Below are 16,664 nucleotides of genomic sequence, written 5' to 3'. Positions count from 1 at the left end.
AGACCTCCGGGTCCAATGGCAACCCGGCGGCCTGTTTAAATGAAGGCTTGGCAGCTTTTACAAGGCTACTCATGATGGCCGGCAGAAGAGCACAGCAGAGGGCTACTGTGCAGCACACATGTCCGGAAGGTAGGCAGGCCAGGCCAGGCCGGAGGGTAGGCAGCGGGGCAGTGTACCCCTCCTTTCTGATGAGTGCCTAATTGCCCTCCTGGAGGAAGTGGCAGCACAACGGGAGGTCCTGCTTCCAAGGGACGGGTGGTGGAGGCCTCCCCACCTGACCAAATGTGAGCGGGAGGAGGTGGCTGAGAGTGTGAATTCCCATGATGTAGTGCGACGCACATGGGTCCAGTGCCGTAAAAGATTCGATGACATCCTGCGCTCGGGAAGGGTGAGTAATATGTTGACTGAGGTCACTTAATGCAGCTTTCACCCTTCCCCCTCAACTCCAGCCCCCCTCCCAGCAACTCTGAGTACAGTAACGGTATTGAATCCTTCACGGCATGTATCCCTCACTGGGTGGACCAGCAGATATTGCCCATGCCTAGTACACCCTTAGAAGGTTGAGCTAGGATGAGTTCTGCACCCGCAGCATGTGTGACACTGACACCCAGAGTATAGAATAGGGGTGAAACTCAAGGATCTGCACCTAGGCAGAGTGCTGGAACTAGGAAGCATGTCAAAGTCAGGGTGCTTGTGCCCCCTTGCTTAACAATGCTACACCTTGTGATGCCACATTTGAAGGAGGCAGCATTTGGGCAAGGGGGTGTGGTCAGCCCTGGCTTCTTTGTATGAGTGTGCAGCAGCTGCAGGGTAACGGAGAACTGGAGCCCTGCAATGTCCCACTCTGGCTGGGTTGGCAGGGATGCAATGGGAATCCAGGTACAGGCTGGACTAATCAATGCTCTTCTCTCCTTTTCAGGAGAGTGCGCACAATTCTGCAGAGCGGATGCGGACTGGCAGAGGCCAGGCCCAGTTGGCAGTCCTGACACCTTTTGAGCAGCAGGCCATGGATCTGGAGGGCGCCATGTGCCCAGGTCTATCGGTGGTGGTGAGGCTGGGCTGCCACGGGAGGTATGTTTGCCAAGCACTCAGATCACCATTTGTGTCCCAAAATCCAAGGCACTATGAATGCTCAGTGATTGAAGTTTGCAACATGGGTTGACCATTGATTATGGAAGGATGAGCGCATAATGATCTGGGGGAGTGGCACGAAAATTGACATTGTCTGCACTGTAGCTAATCAAATGTCCTTGTTTTTTCCTTTCAGCATCACCAGATTTGGGCCGGGAGGAGGAGGCAGAGGGGCCATGTCTCACACCTGAGGGCTCAGAGAAAATCAGTTCACCAGTGTCGCACCATCTCTGCCAGGCAGGCACCAGCACAGATACTAGCACCTCAGTGGGAATTAGACCTTCGGCTAATGTCCCAGGGCACAGTGGTGAGGGCATTTCACACTTGCTTGAGGTGCGGGCAGAGACAGAGAGTGTCCAGGACGCCGTCAGTCAGCGGACTGCTAGGGACTAGGCACATGCTCGATAGGTCGCTGATGATGTGCCTCTGGAGTCATCCGTGAGGCAGCAAACGCTGGAAGTGCAGCAGGGTATACGGGAGGATCTGGCGGAGATACATGAGGCTATGCATGGCATAGGAGGAGTCCAGGCAGAGCATCACTGATGCAATGAGCCTAATGGCCGAGCATCATGCTTCCTCCATGGAGACAGTGGCGACTCTCGTTGAGAAGTTCCTCCAGGAGAACAATCAGGACCTCCAGGGTTGCGCTCGGACCTGCAAGCCTTCACAGCGGCATTGACCTCAGCTGGCCATTGCCCGTGTGGGAAATGGTTTGGGCACCAAGTATCCCAGCTCAGTGCCCATCCATCTACATTGAGTAGGGAGGTCTGAAGCGACCTCACGTCGGTGCAGCAACTGCCTGTTGTCTCTGCAGTCTCCTCTCAGGGTGCTGTGGATGAGGGCAGCAGCTCCTCCGCCCCTCTGCCGGGGACTGTGGCATCCGATAAGGCTGCAGCGACTGGGGAGAAGCCAGCTGTGGAACTGGTCGCTCCCTTCAGGGGCCATCAAAGCCTCCATGGGCCAGAGGATAGCTGCCAAGGTCGTCGAGGCCAACAGGACAGCACAGTGAGCAGGCTGTCTCGGATGCCAGTGCCCATGATGGGACAGCACCTAGATGAAACACCCATAAGCGTAAGTTTAAGGCACCTTAGGCACACCACAGGTTTCTCACTAGTGCTTTTATGTTGGCCCATAGTAGTTCATTGAAGACTTCGTGTGATGTGCAACACCTTTTTTTTTTGGTTTCTGAAGTTACGTTTGTTATCTCAATAAATTTTGAAATGTTGCCATGCCTCAGGGTGATTCCTTACTTCTGCAGGTGGACGGGAACCCATGATGTTATGAGTGAGTTGTTTGACATTGAGCTTTATTGACAAGGGCCTTAGTTAATGTTACTATCCAGGCAGATTTAGCACTCAGGTATTGAGTATGGAGCCTGCAGCCCTGGCATTAGTTGGAAGTCCATCTGTGGTGTGCTAGCTGAAGATTCTTTGGATTAAAGCCTTCTGGGTGTTCCTGCCTCCCTGGAGTTTGCCCAGGTCAGCCCAACCCCGCAGCGTTCTCCTGTGCTTGCTCATCCTCGAACTCACCGCTGGACTCATCATGTGCATCTGGAGCAACTGTGTCCACATCTTCCTTGTCCACTGCGTCACCCAATTCCAACACCAGATTCTGGAGAGTGCAGCATGCAACCACTATCAGTGACACACGACCTGGGGGTTATTGGAGTGCACCCCCGATCGGTCCTGGCATTGGAAGCGCATCTTGAGAGGATCGATAGTTCTCTCCACCACAGCCCTTTTGGAGGCATGGCTGCTATTGTACTGCTGCTCAGCTACTGTTCTTGGATGACGGAGAGCGTCATGAGCCACATTTTGAGGGGATAGCCCTTGTTACCCAGCAGCCACCCGTCCAGCCAGGCTGGAGCACTGAAGAGCCTTGGCACCTGGAAGTGTCTGAGCATGTAAGCATCGCGGGAACTGCCTGGGTACCGTGCACAGACTTGCAGGATCTGCATCCTGTGATCACACACTACCTGCACATTCAAGGAGTGGAAGCCCTTCCTGTTGATAAAGGCACTGGCTTCACCTGCTAGCGCCATGATGGCCACATGTGTGCAGTCTATAGCACCCTGGCTGCGGGGGAAGCCAGCAATCGCTGTGAAGCCTCTGGCTCGCTCTGTCTGGCTTGCCTCGTCCCAGCGGCAGTGGATGAAAGTCAATGCACATCTGAACAGAGCATCTGTCACCTGCTTGACATAAGTGTGGATAGTTGACTGGGAGACTCCACAAAAATCACCCACTGACCCCTAGAAAGAGCCGGAGGCATAGAAGGTGAAGGTAGCTGTGACCTTTAGCACCACTGGCATGGGGTGCCCACCCACACAGTTTGTGCAGATCTCAGGGCCTATCATCTGACAGACGGAGCCTCCTTCGGCACCGCACCTCAGGTATATTAAGGGAGCTGCTTCGCTGCCTGTATACCCTAGCAGCAGGATAGTGGTGTCTTCTGTGGCCCCTTCCGGCTTGGACTTCCTGTTGGTCCGGTGCCCCTTGTGCCTGCGCCTGTCCCCCCAAAGGCGGCTGAATGTGTACTCCTGGCCTTCTCCCCATTCTGCTGCCGCCCCCCCCCCTCCATTTCCTCCTTAGACGAGGTGCATCCAGTGGAGAGCACAACTCCCATTCCCAGGCTAAGGGATGGCTTCCTGAAACCTCCAGGACCCAAAAATGATTTTACTGTAGAGTCCTGACCTGAGGCTTTTACTCTTAGCAGCAAGTATGAGTTTTTAAGTATTCCTGCTCACACAGGCAAGTATCAGTAACTTTCACAATTAAATATCTGACAGATAACATTCGTGATCCCACTCCCCTCTTATCCCGCTCATGGATGAGGTTTATACAAACGTCTTCTACCCGCCTGCCCATTGTGTCCGTGCGACGTCCTGAAAATTGCACGGGCCCCGAAAAATTGCAACCAATTTCTGCCTCAACTACATTGCGCGCCCGCCCACCCACCTAAATATCGCAATGGCGTGCTGTGACGTCGAGACGCTCACCCGACATCACCGAGCATCATTTTACGTGTCAGCGCGCGGGCCCTGCCCCCCTACACAACGAGAAAATTCTGGCCCATGTATATTGAAAGGAAAATGTTTTTAAGCCCCCTTAGTGCAATAGCTGTCAAGAACAGGCAAATGATAGATTTTCTTGTGTTTTAAAAAAGAAAGATTTTTAAAAATGTTTTAACAGATGTGAGCTTTGCTGGCTAGGCCAGCATTTATTGTCCATCCCTAAGTGCCCTTGAGAAGATGGTGGTGAGCTGCCTTCATGAATAGCTGCAGTTCATGTGGTGTAGGTACACCCACAGTGCTATTAGGGAGGGAATTCCAGGATTTTGACACAGCAACAGTGAAGGAACGGCTTTATACTTGCAAGTCAGGGTGGTGAGTGGCTCGGAGGGGAATTTCTAGGTGGTGGTGTTCCCATGTATCTGCTGCCCTCATCCTTCTAGATGGCAACAGTCATGGGTTTGGAATGTGCTGCCTAAGGTGGATTGGTGAGTTTCTGTAATGCATCTTGCAAATGGTACACACTACTGCTACTGTATGTCAGTGCCGGAGGGAGTGAATATTTGTGGATGGGATGCCAATCAAGTGGGCTATTATCTCCTGGATGGCGTCAAGCTTCTTTATTGTTGTTGGAACTGCACTCACCCAGGCACTCCTGACTTATGCCTTGTAGATGGTGAACAATCTTTGGAGAATCAGGAGGCAAGTTACCTGCTGCAGGATTCCTAGCCTCTGACCTGCTCTTGTAGCCACAGTATTTACAAGGGTAGTCCAGTTCAGTTTCTGGTCAATGGTAACCCCCAGGAGATTAATATTGGGGGATTCAGTGATGGTAATGCCACTGAATGTCAGGGGGTGACGGTTAGATTCTCTCTTGTTGGAAATAGTCATTGCTTGGCACTTGTGTGGCATAAATGTTACTTGCTGCTTGTCAGCCCAAACCTGGATATTGTCCTCGTCTTGCTGCATCTGGAAATGGACTGCTTCAGTGTCTGAGGAGTTGTGAATGATGCTGAACATTGTGCAATCATCAATGAACATCCCCACTTCTGACTTTATGATGGCAGGAAGGTCATTGATGAAGCAGCTGGTTGGACTGAGGACAGTACACTGAGGAACTTCCGCAGTGGTGTCCTGGAACTGAGTTGATTGAACTCCCAACAACCACAACCACCTTCCTTTGTGCTAGGTATGACACCAACCAGAAGAGAGACTCCATGTCCCCGGATAGACTCCATATCCCTGGGTAGCAGGAGGGAGAGACTCTATATCCCAGATAGATGCCATATCCCTGGGACACCGGGAGAGAGAGATAAATGTTTATTATTCAACAACTAAATGTATTGGCAACCGCTCTTGCTCGCAAAATATACAAACACACACACAAGCGTGCTCAAGAAAAGATCGAGATTACAAAAGGTAGCATGCACTTATGTCTTAAAAGTTCAAACGTTTTCTGTCACACTTGCTTCTTTTCCAAGATGAAGTCACAAAACTTTGCAGGCTGTTAATTCTTCTTTGGTTTACTGACGAATAGAGTCGGGGGGGTTTAGGAAGACGGATTTGCTGTAGTTTATTGATTGTAGTAACATAATTCGCTTATTCTACTCTTGTTGAAGTGCAATCAAAATCCTGTAGCAACACTACTGGTTCAGTTCCTCAAATGGAGGAGTGAAGGCCAACCCGATGTCACTGTCTACTGATGGTTTATAAGCAAAGTGTTGTTCCTTCACTGGTCTATATCTTTCTACTTTTGCTGCTCCAAAAATGTACCTCATTAAATATCTTTATCCAAAACCTAGTTTTCGTCATGTGACCAAAGTTTCTGTCCATTGTCCGTGCAAATGGGTGCTGACAGTTAGGTCATTGTCAAACAATGGGTTCCAAGTTTCACCCATTCACATACCATCATGATAGAATAGAGTTTTTTTCAAACCCCATTTCTCTGGATTTTAACTCAGAAGCTTAAAAGTCTGCAGGTAGTATTGTGAAAACAGTTTAACTATTTGGAGATACATGGCCATTAACCAGAGGAAAGGTCTGTTATATTTAATGACTTCTCAAATATAAGCCCTGAAAATTTGTTTGCATTTTAATGACTTGTCCAGACATGAAGGTTAGCCAGGGGCCCTGTGTCATTTCATGTACATTGACAGGAGAGAAAAGGTCACTTGACCTCTCAACTCCATTTTGCTTTAAAGTGTCCATTCTCCATTTTGTTTTAAGTGTCCATTTTGAATTTATACTCCATAAGCCCATACTGAGTGATGACATATCTGAACACATTCTTAAGTTTTATCATTAAGTTATCTCATTTACATTACTGATCTGATGTAGAAACTGGGATATTTTTCCTCATATATGAAGCTCTCTCGGTAATTGTATGAAAACAGAATGTTAAAACATATAAACTGGCTTTTCTCTGGTACTGTACATAAATATATTAATTAACAGTTTACAAATTACTGAATTAATAAGTAAACTAACATACTTATGTTGTACTGCTCTTATGAATTACTAGATCCGCTTCCATATATAATTTCAAAAATAGCTATCCACTTTTTGTACCACGTAACCAAGATACTTATAGCGATTAGTAATCGAGGTAGGGTTAATTTTATGTGTCCACTCGGACTCTCATTATTTTCAATTGCTGAAATAAGTACTGAAGTGAACATCGTTTGTTCTGTTTTTGAGTCTCTCCGCACAGGGTTCGGTTCACACCTGTCTTATAGGAAGGAACTGTCGAAGTCAAATACTTTGCTTGCATCTACATCCTGTCTGCAGTAATCTTAACCCGAATTGTGATCTGTTCAATACACATATTTACCTGTTAACTTATGCTATATTTGCCATATTGCTTCAAAAACGCAATGGTGACAACTGTCTCATTAAACAAGGACATTTTTGTGACTGCTGTCACTAACATTAAAATAAACAGAGGCGCCAACATTCGACCAGTAATTAATAATCGAGTTAGGGTTAATTTTATATGCACATCAGATTACCAATATTTTCAATTAAAGAATAAAAAGATGAACATCATCTGTTCTATGGAAAAACTCAGCAGGTCTGGCAGCATCGGCGGAGAAGAAAAGAGTTGACGTTTAGAGTCCTCATGACCCTTCGACAGAACTGGGTGAATCCAAGAAAGGGGTGAAAAATATATTTCACCCTTTTTCTTGGATTCACCCAGTTCTGTCGAAGGGTCATGAGGACTCTAAACGTCAACTCTTTTCTCCGCCGATGCTGCCAGACCTGCTGAGTTTTTCCAGGTAATTCTGTTTTTGTTTTGGATTTCCAGCATCCGCAGTTTTTTTGTTTTTATCATCTGTTCTATTTTTAATGAGTCAATTTCCACTTTGTTGGCCAGGTACCTATTCCACAAAGCCACTGCCTTATCGCACATGGTCGTGGGAAAAACGTGCAACACATTCACTTGTTGCTCAATCACAAGGGAAGGTGAGATTCTTTGAAACAGTCTCAAATCGGATGTGCAGGGAGGGAGAGTGCTTCGCTGTAACAAACGAGCAGGTTTCAATATAGCACGGGGGTCCAGGACGCTAAAAGCAATGCTATAATGATAGGATCGCTTCTTCAATATGTTCCGCAGTATCAATATACCATTCATGTGCAATATAAAATGTGCTGACCAGTGTATGCTGATAAATGGAGGGGAGGAAGGAGGTGCACAGCCGGTTCATTGCATGATGGATCTACAGTGCAGTTTGTGGGAGGGGAAACAGGGATGATTGGCAAATGCAGCTGCTGGTGTCTGTGTGCGAGTGTGAGATGTTGCAGGTTATGTAACTGGGGGAGTGCAGCGCTGCCTCAGGTGCCGTGCCGTGTGACGCGCGGGGATGGCACGTGGTGTGAGCGCGTGCCTCCCTCCTTCCCGGCCGCGCGCCGTCCTTCAGCTCGCGCCGCGCCCACAGGTAGGTCGCGGTCAGGTCCGGTAACGGCCACCGCATTAACAGATACCCACAGCTGACGGCGTTCGCGCTAAAACATGTGTTATATGTCTGTGTCTCTTCTCTCTCCCCTTTCCTTCCATCGTTTGCCGGCCGGTGCCACAGCCTTTCGGGGTCCCTCGGAGAGAGACCAGTCCATGCAGGGAGAAGCTGGCCGTTCCCTTTTTGAGAACAAAAAAAGGTTTAATTTTTCTGTTAGGACGTTGACCAAACGCGACTGTTGCTGAACTCGGCTGTTTACAGGTTTGTGTTGATGTTGTTTCAGTGACGGTCAGATTGCTGCTGCTTTAGCTTCGGGGATCTATGTGTACCTGTAACTACCACCCCCCCACCTCCCCACCCCGCGTTATATATAATGGCCACCCGCTCATTGGCACCAGCCGCGGGCGGGGGTCACGGTGCAGCGTTCACTGGCTGCTGCACATCATCCAGCTGGTGAGTCTGCCCGCACTCTCCCCCCCCCCCCCCCCCAACCCATTAACATGTCCAACCTGCATATCCGAATCAAATGTCTTTGCATGGAGTTAAACACGATTTTTATTTCTCTTTCTTTCGAATAAGCATCTAATAGCGTTAATCACAAAATGGAATGCAAGCTATTTCCACGGAGATCATTTTAAGGATTCAGCGAGTTTGCAACCAGGAATGGGGAGTGGGTGGACTGTCTGATTCATAAACCAGAAACCCCTGTCTCCGATTTAAGGATAGAATGCTTCGAAATATACCATAATTTAATTTCATGAAATGAAATGTCCCAACATTCTAGAAATTTTCGTTTTGATGTTAGATACTTTAGTCTTGTCAGGTATGAACTTGAAGTGAATTAAGATCTAAGGAGTTGGAATTAACTAATTTTCACTCTTACCCCCATTGTACCTCCCCAATGTTCCCTCCAGGAGGGGCTACTGCTGTTGGGGAGGCTTTAAACTAGGATGGCAGGGGGATAGGAACCTGGGGAGGAATTCAATGCAGAAGAGAAAAACTGGCAGTGGGAAGTGGTGAAGTATCAATGAGGATATATCTGAGAGCTGCATCAAGGTAAATAGAATATATGGAGAGTTTGCTGAATTAGAGTAGGCAACAGTAAGTTATTAGATGGGGTCAGAAGATTGGTGAACTTCAGGCATAGGTTGACAAATGGAATTATGATATTGCTATAAGAGAGACCTGGCTCAAGGAAGGGCAAGACTGGGCATTAAATATTCCTGGGTACAAGGTGTTTAGGAGAAACAGGAAAGGAAGAAAGGGGGTGGTGGTGGAGGGAGAGTGGCAATATTGGTTAAAGATGGCATTATGGCACTGGAGAGAGAGGATGTTCCAAATGGGTCAAGGACAGAATCTCTCTGGCTAGAGGTAAGGAATGGGAAAAGTGCAATAACATTTGATTGGTGTAGTATATAGACCATCAACTAGTGGCAGGGATGTGGAGAAATAAATTTGCAAAGAAATTACCGACAGTTGTAAGAGTTATAGAGTAATCTCAGTGGGGGACTTCAATTATCCAAATATAGACTGGGATAGGAATAGTACAAAGAGACAAGAGGGGCAAGAGTTCTGGAATGTTCAAGATCATTTTCTCCAGCAGTATGTTTCCAGTCCAATGAGAGGTGTACTTTTGGACCTGGTTGTGGGGAATCAGTTGACCCAAGTGGATCAAGTATTGGTGGGAGAGCATCTAAGGGACAGTGACCATTGTATCATAAGGTTTAAGTTAATCATGGAAAAGAACAGAGAATAGTCCAGAGCAGGGGTAATTAATTGGGGGAAAGCCAATTTCAATGGGATGAAAATGCATCTAAGTCGAGTGAGTTGGAATCAAATGTTGGCAGAAAATACCGTGACTGAACAATGGGCCACCTTCAAAGAAAAAGTATTGCAGGCAATGTCGAGGTATATCCCCTTGAAGGGGAAAGGTGGGACAAAAAATCCAGAGCACCCTGGATGACGAGAGAGATAAAGAAGAAAAGGAAGAAGTGCATGTATGACAAATGTCAGGTAGAAAATACATTGGAGAATCAGACTGACTATAGAAGGACCGGAGGGGAAGTGAAGAAATTAATAAAAGCAAGGAGAGAGCATGAAAAAAGGCTGGCAGTGAACATAAAAGCGAATCCCAAGGTCTTCTGTAAGTATGTAAATAATAAAAGGGTGGTAATGAAAGAGTAGGGCAGATTATGGACAAAAAGGGGGTCTTGCACGTGGAAGCGGGAAAAAGAGCGGAGGTATTGAACGAGTACTTTGCATCTGTCTTTACAAACAAAGAATTTGCTACCCAGGCCGAGGTGTGAGAGGAGGTAACTGGTACACTGGAAGAACTTACGATTGAGATGAAGAGGTGTTGGAAAGGTTATCTTTGCTTAAAATAAATGAAGTACAAGGACTGGTTGAGATATATCCAAGGGTACTGAGGGAAGTGAGAGTGGAAATTGCAGAGGCACTAGTGATAATCTTCCAGTCTTCCTTAGTCACAGGGGAGGTGCCAGAGGACTGGGAAACTGCGAATGTTACATCCTTGTGCAAGGATGAAGCTGGCAACTGCAGGCTAGTTAGTTTGACCTCAGTGGTAGGAAAACTTCTGGAAACTATAGTATGGGATAAAATCAATAATAATCACTTAGACAAGTGCAGGATAATTAAGGAAAGCCAGCATGGATTCATCAAGGGAAAATCATGTTTAACTAACTTGTTGGAGTTTTTTGAAGAGGTAACAGAAAAGGTTGATAAATGAAATGCTGTTGATATGGTGTATATGGATTTTCAAAAGGCATTTGATACAGTGCCACACAAGACTTGAACAAAATTCTAGGTCATGGAATAAAGGGGAAAGTGGGCACTTGAATAAGAAATTGTCTGGGAATGGAATACTGATAAATGGTTGTTTTTCAGATTGGAGGAAGGTTTGTAGTGGAGTTCCTCGGGGTCATTGGGACCTTTGCTCTTCCTGATGTGTATTAATGACCTAGGCTGTGATGTGCAGGGCTCAATTTCAAAATTTGCAGATGATACAAAGATTGGAAATGTTGTCATCTGTGATGGGGATAGTCTTGAACTTCAAAATGACATAGACATATTGGTGGATTGGGCATACAAGTGGCAGATGAAGTTCAATGCAGAGAAGTGTGAGGTGATTCGTGTTGGCAGGAAAGATATGGTGGGACAGTATAAAATAAAGGGAGAGCCTCTGAAGGAGGTGCAGGAACAGAGCCACCTTGGTGTATATGTACATAGGTCATTGAAGATGGCAGGGCATGTTGAGAGCGCAGTTAATAAAGCATATAGTATCTTAGGCTTTATTAATAGGGGCATTGAGTACAAGAGTTGAACTTATATAGGACACTGGTTAGGCCTTATCTGGAGTACTGCGTCCAGTTCTGGGTGCCATACTTGAGGAAGGATATGAAGGTATTGGAGAGCTTACAGAGGAGATTCACAAAAATGATTCCCTGTTTGAAGAACTGTAGACATGAGGATAGATTGGGACTGTTTTCCTTGGAGAAAATAAGAGAGGAGAGGAGACTTGATGGAGGTATTCAAGATCCTGAGGGGTATGGACAGAGTAAATAGTGAGAAACTGTTCCCACTCAAGAGAAAACATCAAGAACTAGAGGGCACAGATTCAAAATATTTGGCAAAATGAGTAAGTGTGATGTGAGGAAATTTTTTTTCACCCAGAGGGTGGTTGGAGTCTGGAACAAACTTACTGAAAGGGTGGTGGAGGCAGGTTCGATCCAGGTATTCAAATGGGAATTGGACTGCTACCTGAAAGAGAGAGTGTGCAAGGCAGGGGAGTGGGACAAGGTGGATTGCCCTTTCAGAGAGCCAGCACTTGATGGGCTGAATGGCTGCCTCCTGTACTGTAAAGATAGTGTAATACTGTGTAGTTTGAGGGGATGTGGTAGTGGGGTTGCTGTTTAGCTGGGTGACTGACACCCACAGAAACTTACCATCATACTTAAAGGTCTCCAAACTAGCTAAACAGAAATTCAGACAAATCGTATTTATGTTTCCCTTCTATGAAGTGCATATTCTCTTGGGGAATGGTTACATATTCTCTTGGGCAATGATTACCAGTTCTATCCTTGCTGTCCAGCTAGAACCATGCTACTTGATAGGGCATTGGATGGTGGTTACCTGGAACCAAATGATAATCCCAGCTCTAGGTGACAGGCTGCATTAATGAACCGGAATGGCTTCCAATTATCAGCAGTGCCCTGGAGTTCTGCAGATCCACCTGGCTCAAAGAGTTGACTTCATTCTAGTTTCTAAGGCCAGATGTGCCATCTTGAAGCCACAAAGACCCTCCCACAAAGAAGTACGCGAATCACAAAAAAGTATGCAGGTACAGCAAGTGATTAGGAAGGCAAATAGAATGTTGGCATTTACTGCAAGGGGAAATGGAATATAAAAGTAGGGAAGTTTTACTGTAGCTGTACAGGGCCTTGGTGAGATCACGTCTGGAATACTGTGTACAGTTTTGGACTCCTTATTTGAAAAAAAGATATACTGCATTAGAAGTAGTTCAGAGAAAGTTCATTCGACTCATTCTTGGAATGAGGGGTTATCTTATGAAGAAAGGTTGGACAGACTGGGCCTATACCCATTGGAGTTTAGAAGAATGAGAGGTGATCTTATTGAAACTGAAGGGATTTGATAGGGTAGGATGTTTCCACTTGTGGGGGAGACTAGAATCAGGGGACACAGTTTAAGAATAAGTGGTTTACCATTTAAGACAGAGATGAGAAGGTTTGTTGTTTGTGGAATTCTCTTTCCTTGAAAGCAGTGGAGGCTGGGTCATTGAGATTATTCAAGGCAGAGTTAGACAGATTTTTGATAGACAAGGAGTCGAGGATTATGGGGAGCAGATGGCAAAGTGGAGTTGAGACACAACCAGATCAGGATTGATCTTATTGAATGATGAAACAGGTGGGAAGGGCTGAATGGCCTATTCCTGCTCCTAAGTCCTGTGTTCCTTTTTCTATGATTGGCAGAAATCCTTGAAAAGAAATGTAAATTGCCTTTTATACTGTTTCGCTTGGGTTTCTATTGATTTGCTAAAGTTACAGTAGAGGATTAGAGCCCCGGCAGAAATTCTACTCCCCTGTGTTTTAATATTCTATTTTTAACATTTTTTGAATGAAAATTGATCTGGATATTTCAAAGAACAATACACAGCAAAATGTAATAATGCAATGTTATCCTGGGCAACTTTTCCATTTTTAAATTTTTTTAATAAGCATTGTTTTTTAAAAGAACCTACTCCACACCATTTTTGTAATTCGGTACCATTTTGTACAAAAGTGCTGGAGCAGTTAGGCTTAACATCCTACTTAACTCTGCCTATGTCACATCCCCGTCACTTGAATACATGTTTCCTTTGTGCAATTCAACATATGTTGTGTTACTTTCGGTTTCAATATTTGCACAGATATTCAAGGAATTGCATCATTTCATTGTGTTTTGGAAGGGTGACATTGAGTTACCATAACTTCACTGGAACGAGTGAATGCCATCCTTCCGCCGACGCATGTACAATCTAATCTGTCATGGACTCTACCGTGCTCATTTCATTTCCCAAAGGAAGAGTCTACATAAATATTGCCTGCTTACCCAAATTGTCAATCAGAATTCTGAAACATTCATTAGTCCTCACATCTTTGTTAACCATGGCCTGTTGTCCATCAAAAATAATATTTCTCCACCCCAGCAGCTGAAGAACCACAGAAAATTAATCTTATTCCCTAGGCAGGAACAAAGAGATCTCTGAATACAGATACATGCATCACTGAGAGTATCAAGACAGATTGATAGAGCCATATAGAGTACTAACAAAATACTGGAGCTCCAGAGGAACAGATCACAAATGCCATGAGGCCATTTTAAATTTGTATGGAACTTTGATAAGACCACATTTGGAGTTGTGTCCAGTTCTGGCCTCCGTAAGAAATAGAAGCAGGTCATAGAGCCCCTTGAGCCTGTTCGATCATTCAATAAGATCATGACTGAGAATGTAACCCCACTTTCTTGTCCTTTTCCCAGATCCCTTGCTTCCCTAGTGTCCAAAAATCTATTGATCTCAATCTTGAATATGCTCAATGACTAAGCATCCACAGCCCTCTTGAGTAGAAAGAATTCCAAAGATATACAGCCCTCTGAGTGAAGAAATTTCTCCTTCTCTCAGTCCTAAATGGTTGACCTCATCCGAAGACTATGACCCCTAGTTCCAGACTCTCCAGCCTGGGGAATAGCCTTTCAGCACCTACACTGTAAAGCCTTCTAAGAATTTTGTATGTTTCAATGAGGTCACTGCTCAGTCTTCTAAAGTTCAGAGAATATAGGCCCATTCTGCATTCTTCATGCTACAATAGGATTTTGAGGCAACGGAGACAGTGAAGAAAAGATTCACAAGGATACTACCAAAATTTATATGGTGCAACTGTCAGGAAAAATTAAGAAATCTGGAGCTTTTTTCTCTCCAACAAAAAAAAATCAAAGATATTGTTCAATTCGAGAAAGCCAGTTGGTTAAAGACAGAACTGGAACTAATCTTTTTACACACCTTTATACTTATTTACAAAGTTGCACATTACAAACATATACCTCCTAACCCAACCACCACAGCTTTAATCTGTATCTATTAAAGGGGGATCAAGTTAATGCCCACCACTTGCATACAATTACACACATTAATACACAATTAACAGACATGATACAACTCAAATTAATTAAAGGTTTTGATGAGGATCTGGAGAAACTATCTACATGGGTGAGTCCAGAGCAAGTGGGCATAAATATAAAATAGCCATTAACAAATCAGTAAAGAATTTTGGAGAATTTTCTTCACACAGTGAAGCATATGGAGTTTTTGAAGCAGATAAGCATTAACGCATTCAAGGGAAGTTTGATGCAAACGTGAGGGAACTGAAAATAGAGGAATAGACAGAGTGATAAGAAATAATTATACTAGGAAGAAGCTTGTCCTGATCTTGAACACTGATGGGCTGAATTTCCTATTTCTGTGCAATAGGTTCTTTGAAATTATTTGACAATTTCAATCTGTCTATCCCAGACCCTTCAATCAATGCTTCCACTAAGTTACACATATGCAAACCTGCACAGCAACCAAGTAATTACTGCACAGGCCTGACACAAGGTATTCCCTTTAAGGTACTATGCATGTGTGGCATGCAAAAATATTTAAAGGTACCACACACTTTTGTGAAAAGACCATACTCAACAAAAAAACAAATAGGGATGTTGCCTTCAAACCTGCTCCCAACTAAACATTTACAAACTCCTTTTTAAAGGAATAATTAAGCCTTTACCACCTTGCTGGAGTCTGTAACCAATGTCTGCTACTCTGGGCAAAGAATAAATTTCTTTTCTCAGTTTAGGCAAGTCCAAGTCTTCTAGCTCTGTGCCAGTAAAAACCAAAACCTCATATTTTAATACATCACCTAATGCTTCTCAATATTTTAAAGTTCTAGATCATTAGCCTCCTGTGTTTTTTCTGCAGTAAAAACAAGTTCAATGCAATAAGTCTTTCCTAATAACTAAAAGTTTCAAGTTCCAGAAGATCTTAACCTTACAAAGTCTGTCACTTACATAGACAAACAATTCTGGTAGGGTTTAAATCTTACAATCTACTTTAATGACTTAGACAAAGAGACTGAGAGTAATGTATCTATGTTTGCTGATGATACTAAGCTAGGTGGGAATGTAAGCTGTGAGGAGAGCACAGATGCTGCAAAGAGATATAGACAAGTGAGTGGGTGACAGATGAAGTATACTGTGGGGATGTGGCAGGTAGAAAAGCATGAAACTTGTAAATGTTGATGTTCAGACGGACTTGGGTGTACTTGGGAACACAAAATTGGCAAAATATAGCAAGCAATTAGGAAGACAAATGAAGTGTTACTATAATTTGTACATGGTGTTGATGAGACCACACCTGGAGTACTATGTGCAGTTTTGGTCTCTGTATTTTAGGAAGGATATACTTGCATTGGAGGCAGTTTGGTGAAGGGTCACTAGATTGGTTTCTGTGATGAAAGGGTTATCTTATGGTGAGAGGCTGAAGAAATTAGGCCTATACTCTTTGGAATTTATAAGAATGAGACATGATCTCCTTGATGACTGGCTCCCATCCATGCACCCAGGATGTATGTCATTTTTGGACTGAACATCGTCTATTTTGGCTGTAGCAGCTAATTCATGAGTCTGTCTCTTCTGCAGCTGGCACAGATGAATAGCATTAGCCCAAGGTCAATGTTTGTTTTTCATTCCAGCAGGCTTTTTCTGCTGTCTGGTCATTTCTTTTATCCTCTGCCTTTTCCATGCCTTTCTTGACTGCTTGTCTGCAAGCACTCTGGTCAGCAGCAAGGACTTCCCATGCATTGACTCCAGTCCCAGTCAACTTGAGGTCTCGCTTGCAGACATCCTTATATTGCAGACGTGGGTGACCTGTTGGTTTTGTGCAGGCAGGAAATTGGAGTTAAGGCTGAAGATCAGCCCTGATCGTATTGAACATGGAGCAGGCTCAAGGGGCTGTATGGCCT

This window comes from Carcharodon carcharias, chromosome 7 (genome assembly GCF_017639515.1).
Source record: "Carcharodon carcharias isolate sCarCar2 chromosome 7, sCarCar2.pri, whole genome shotgun sequence".
In the NCBI taxonomy this organism is placed as follows: domain Eukaryota; kingdom Metazoa; phylum Chordata; class Chondrichthyes; order Lamniformes; family Lamnidae; genus Carcharodon; species Carcharodon carcharias.
The sequence above is the reverse complement of the archived record's forward strand: the minus strand, read 5'-3'. Positions refer to the sequence as shown.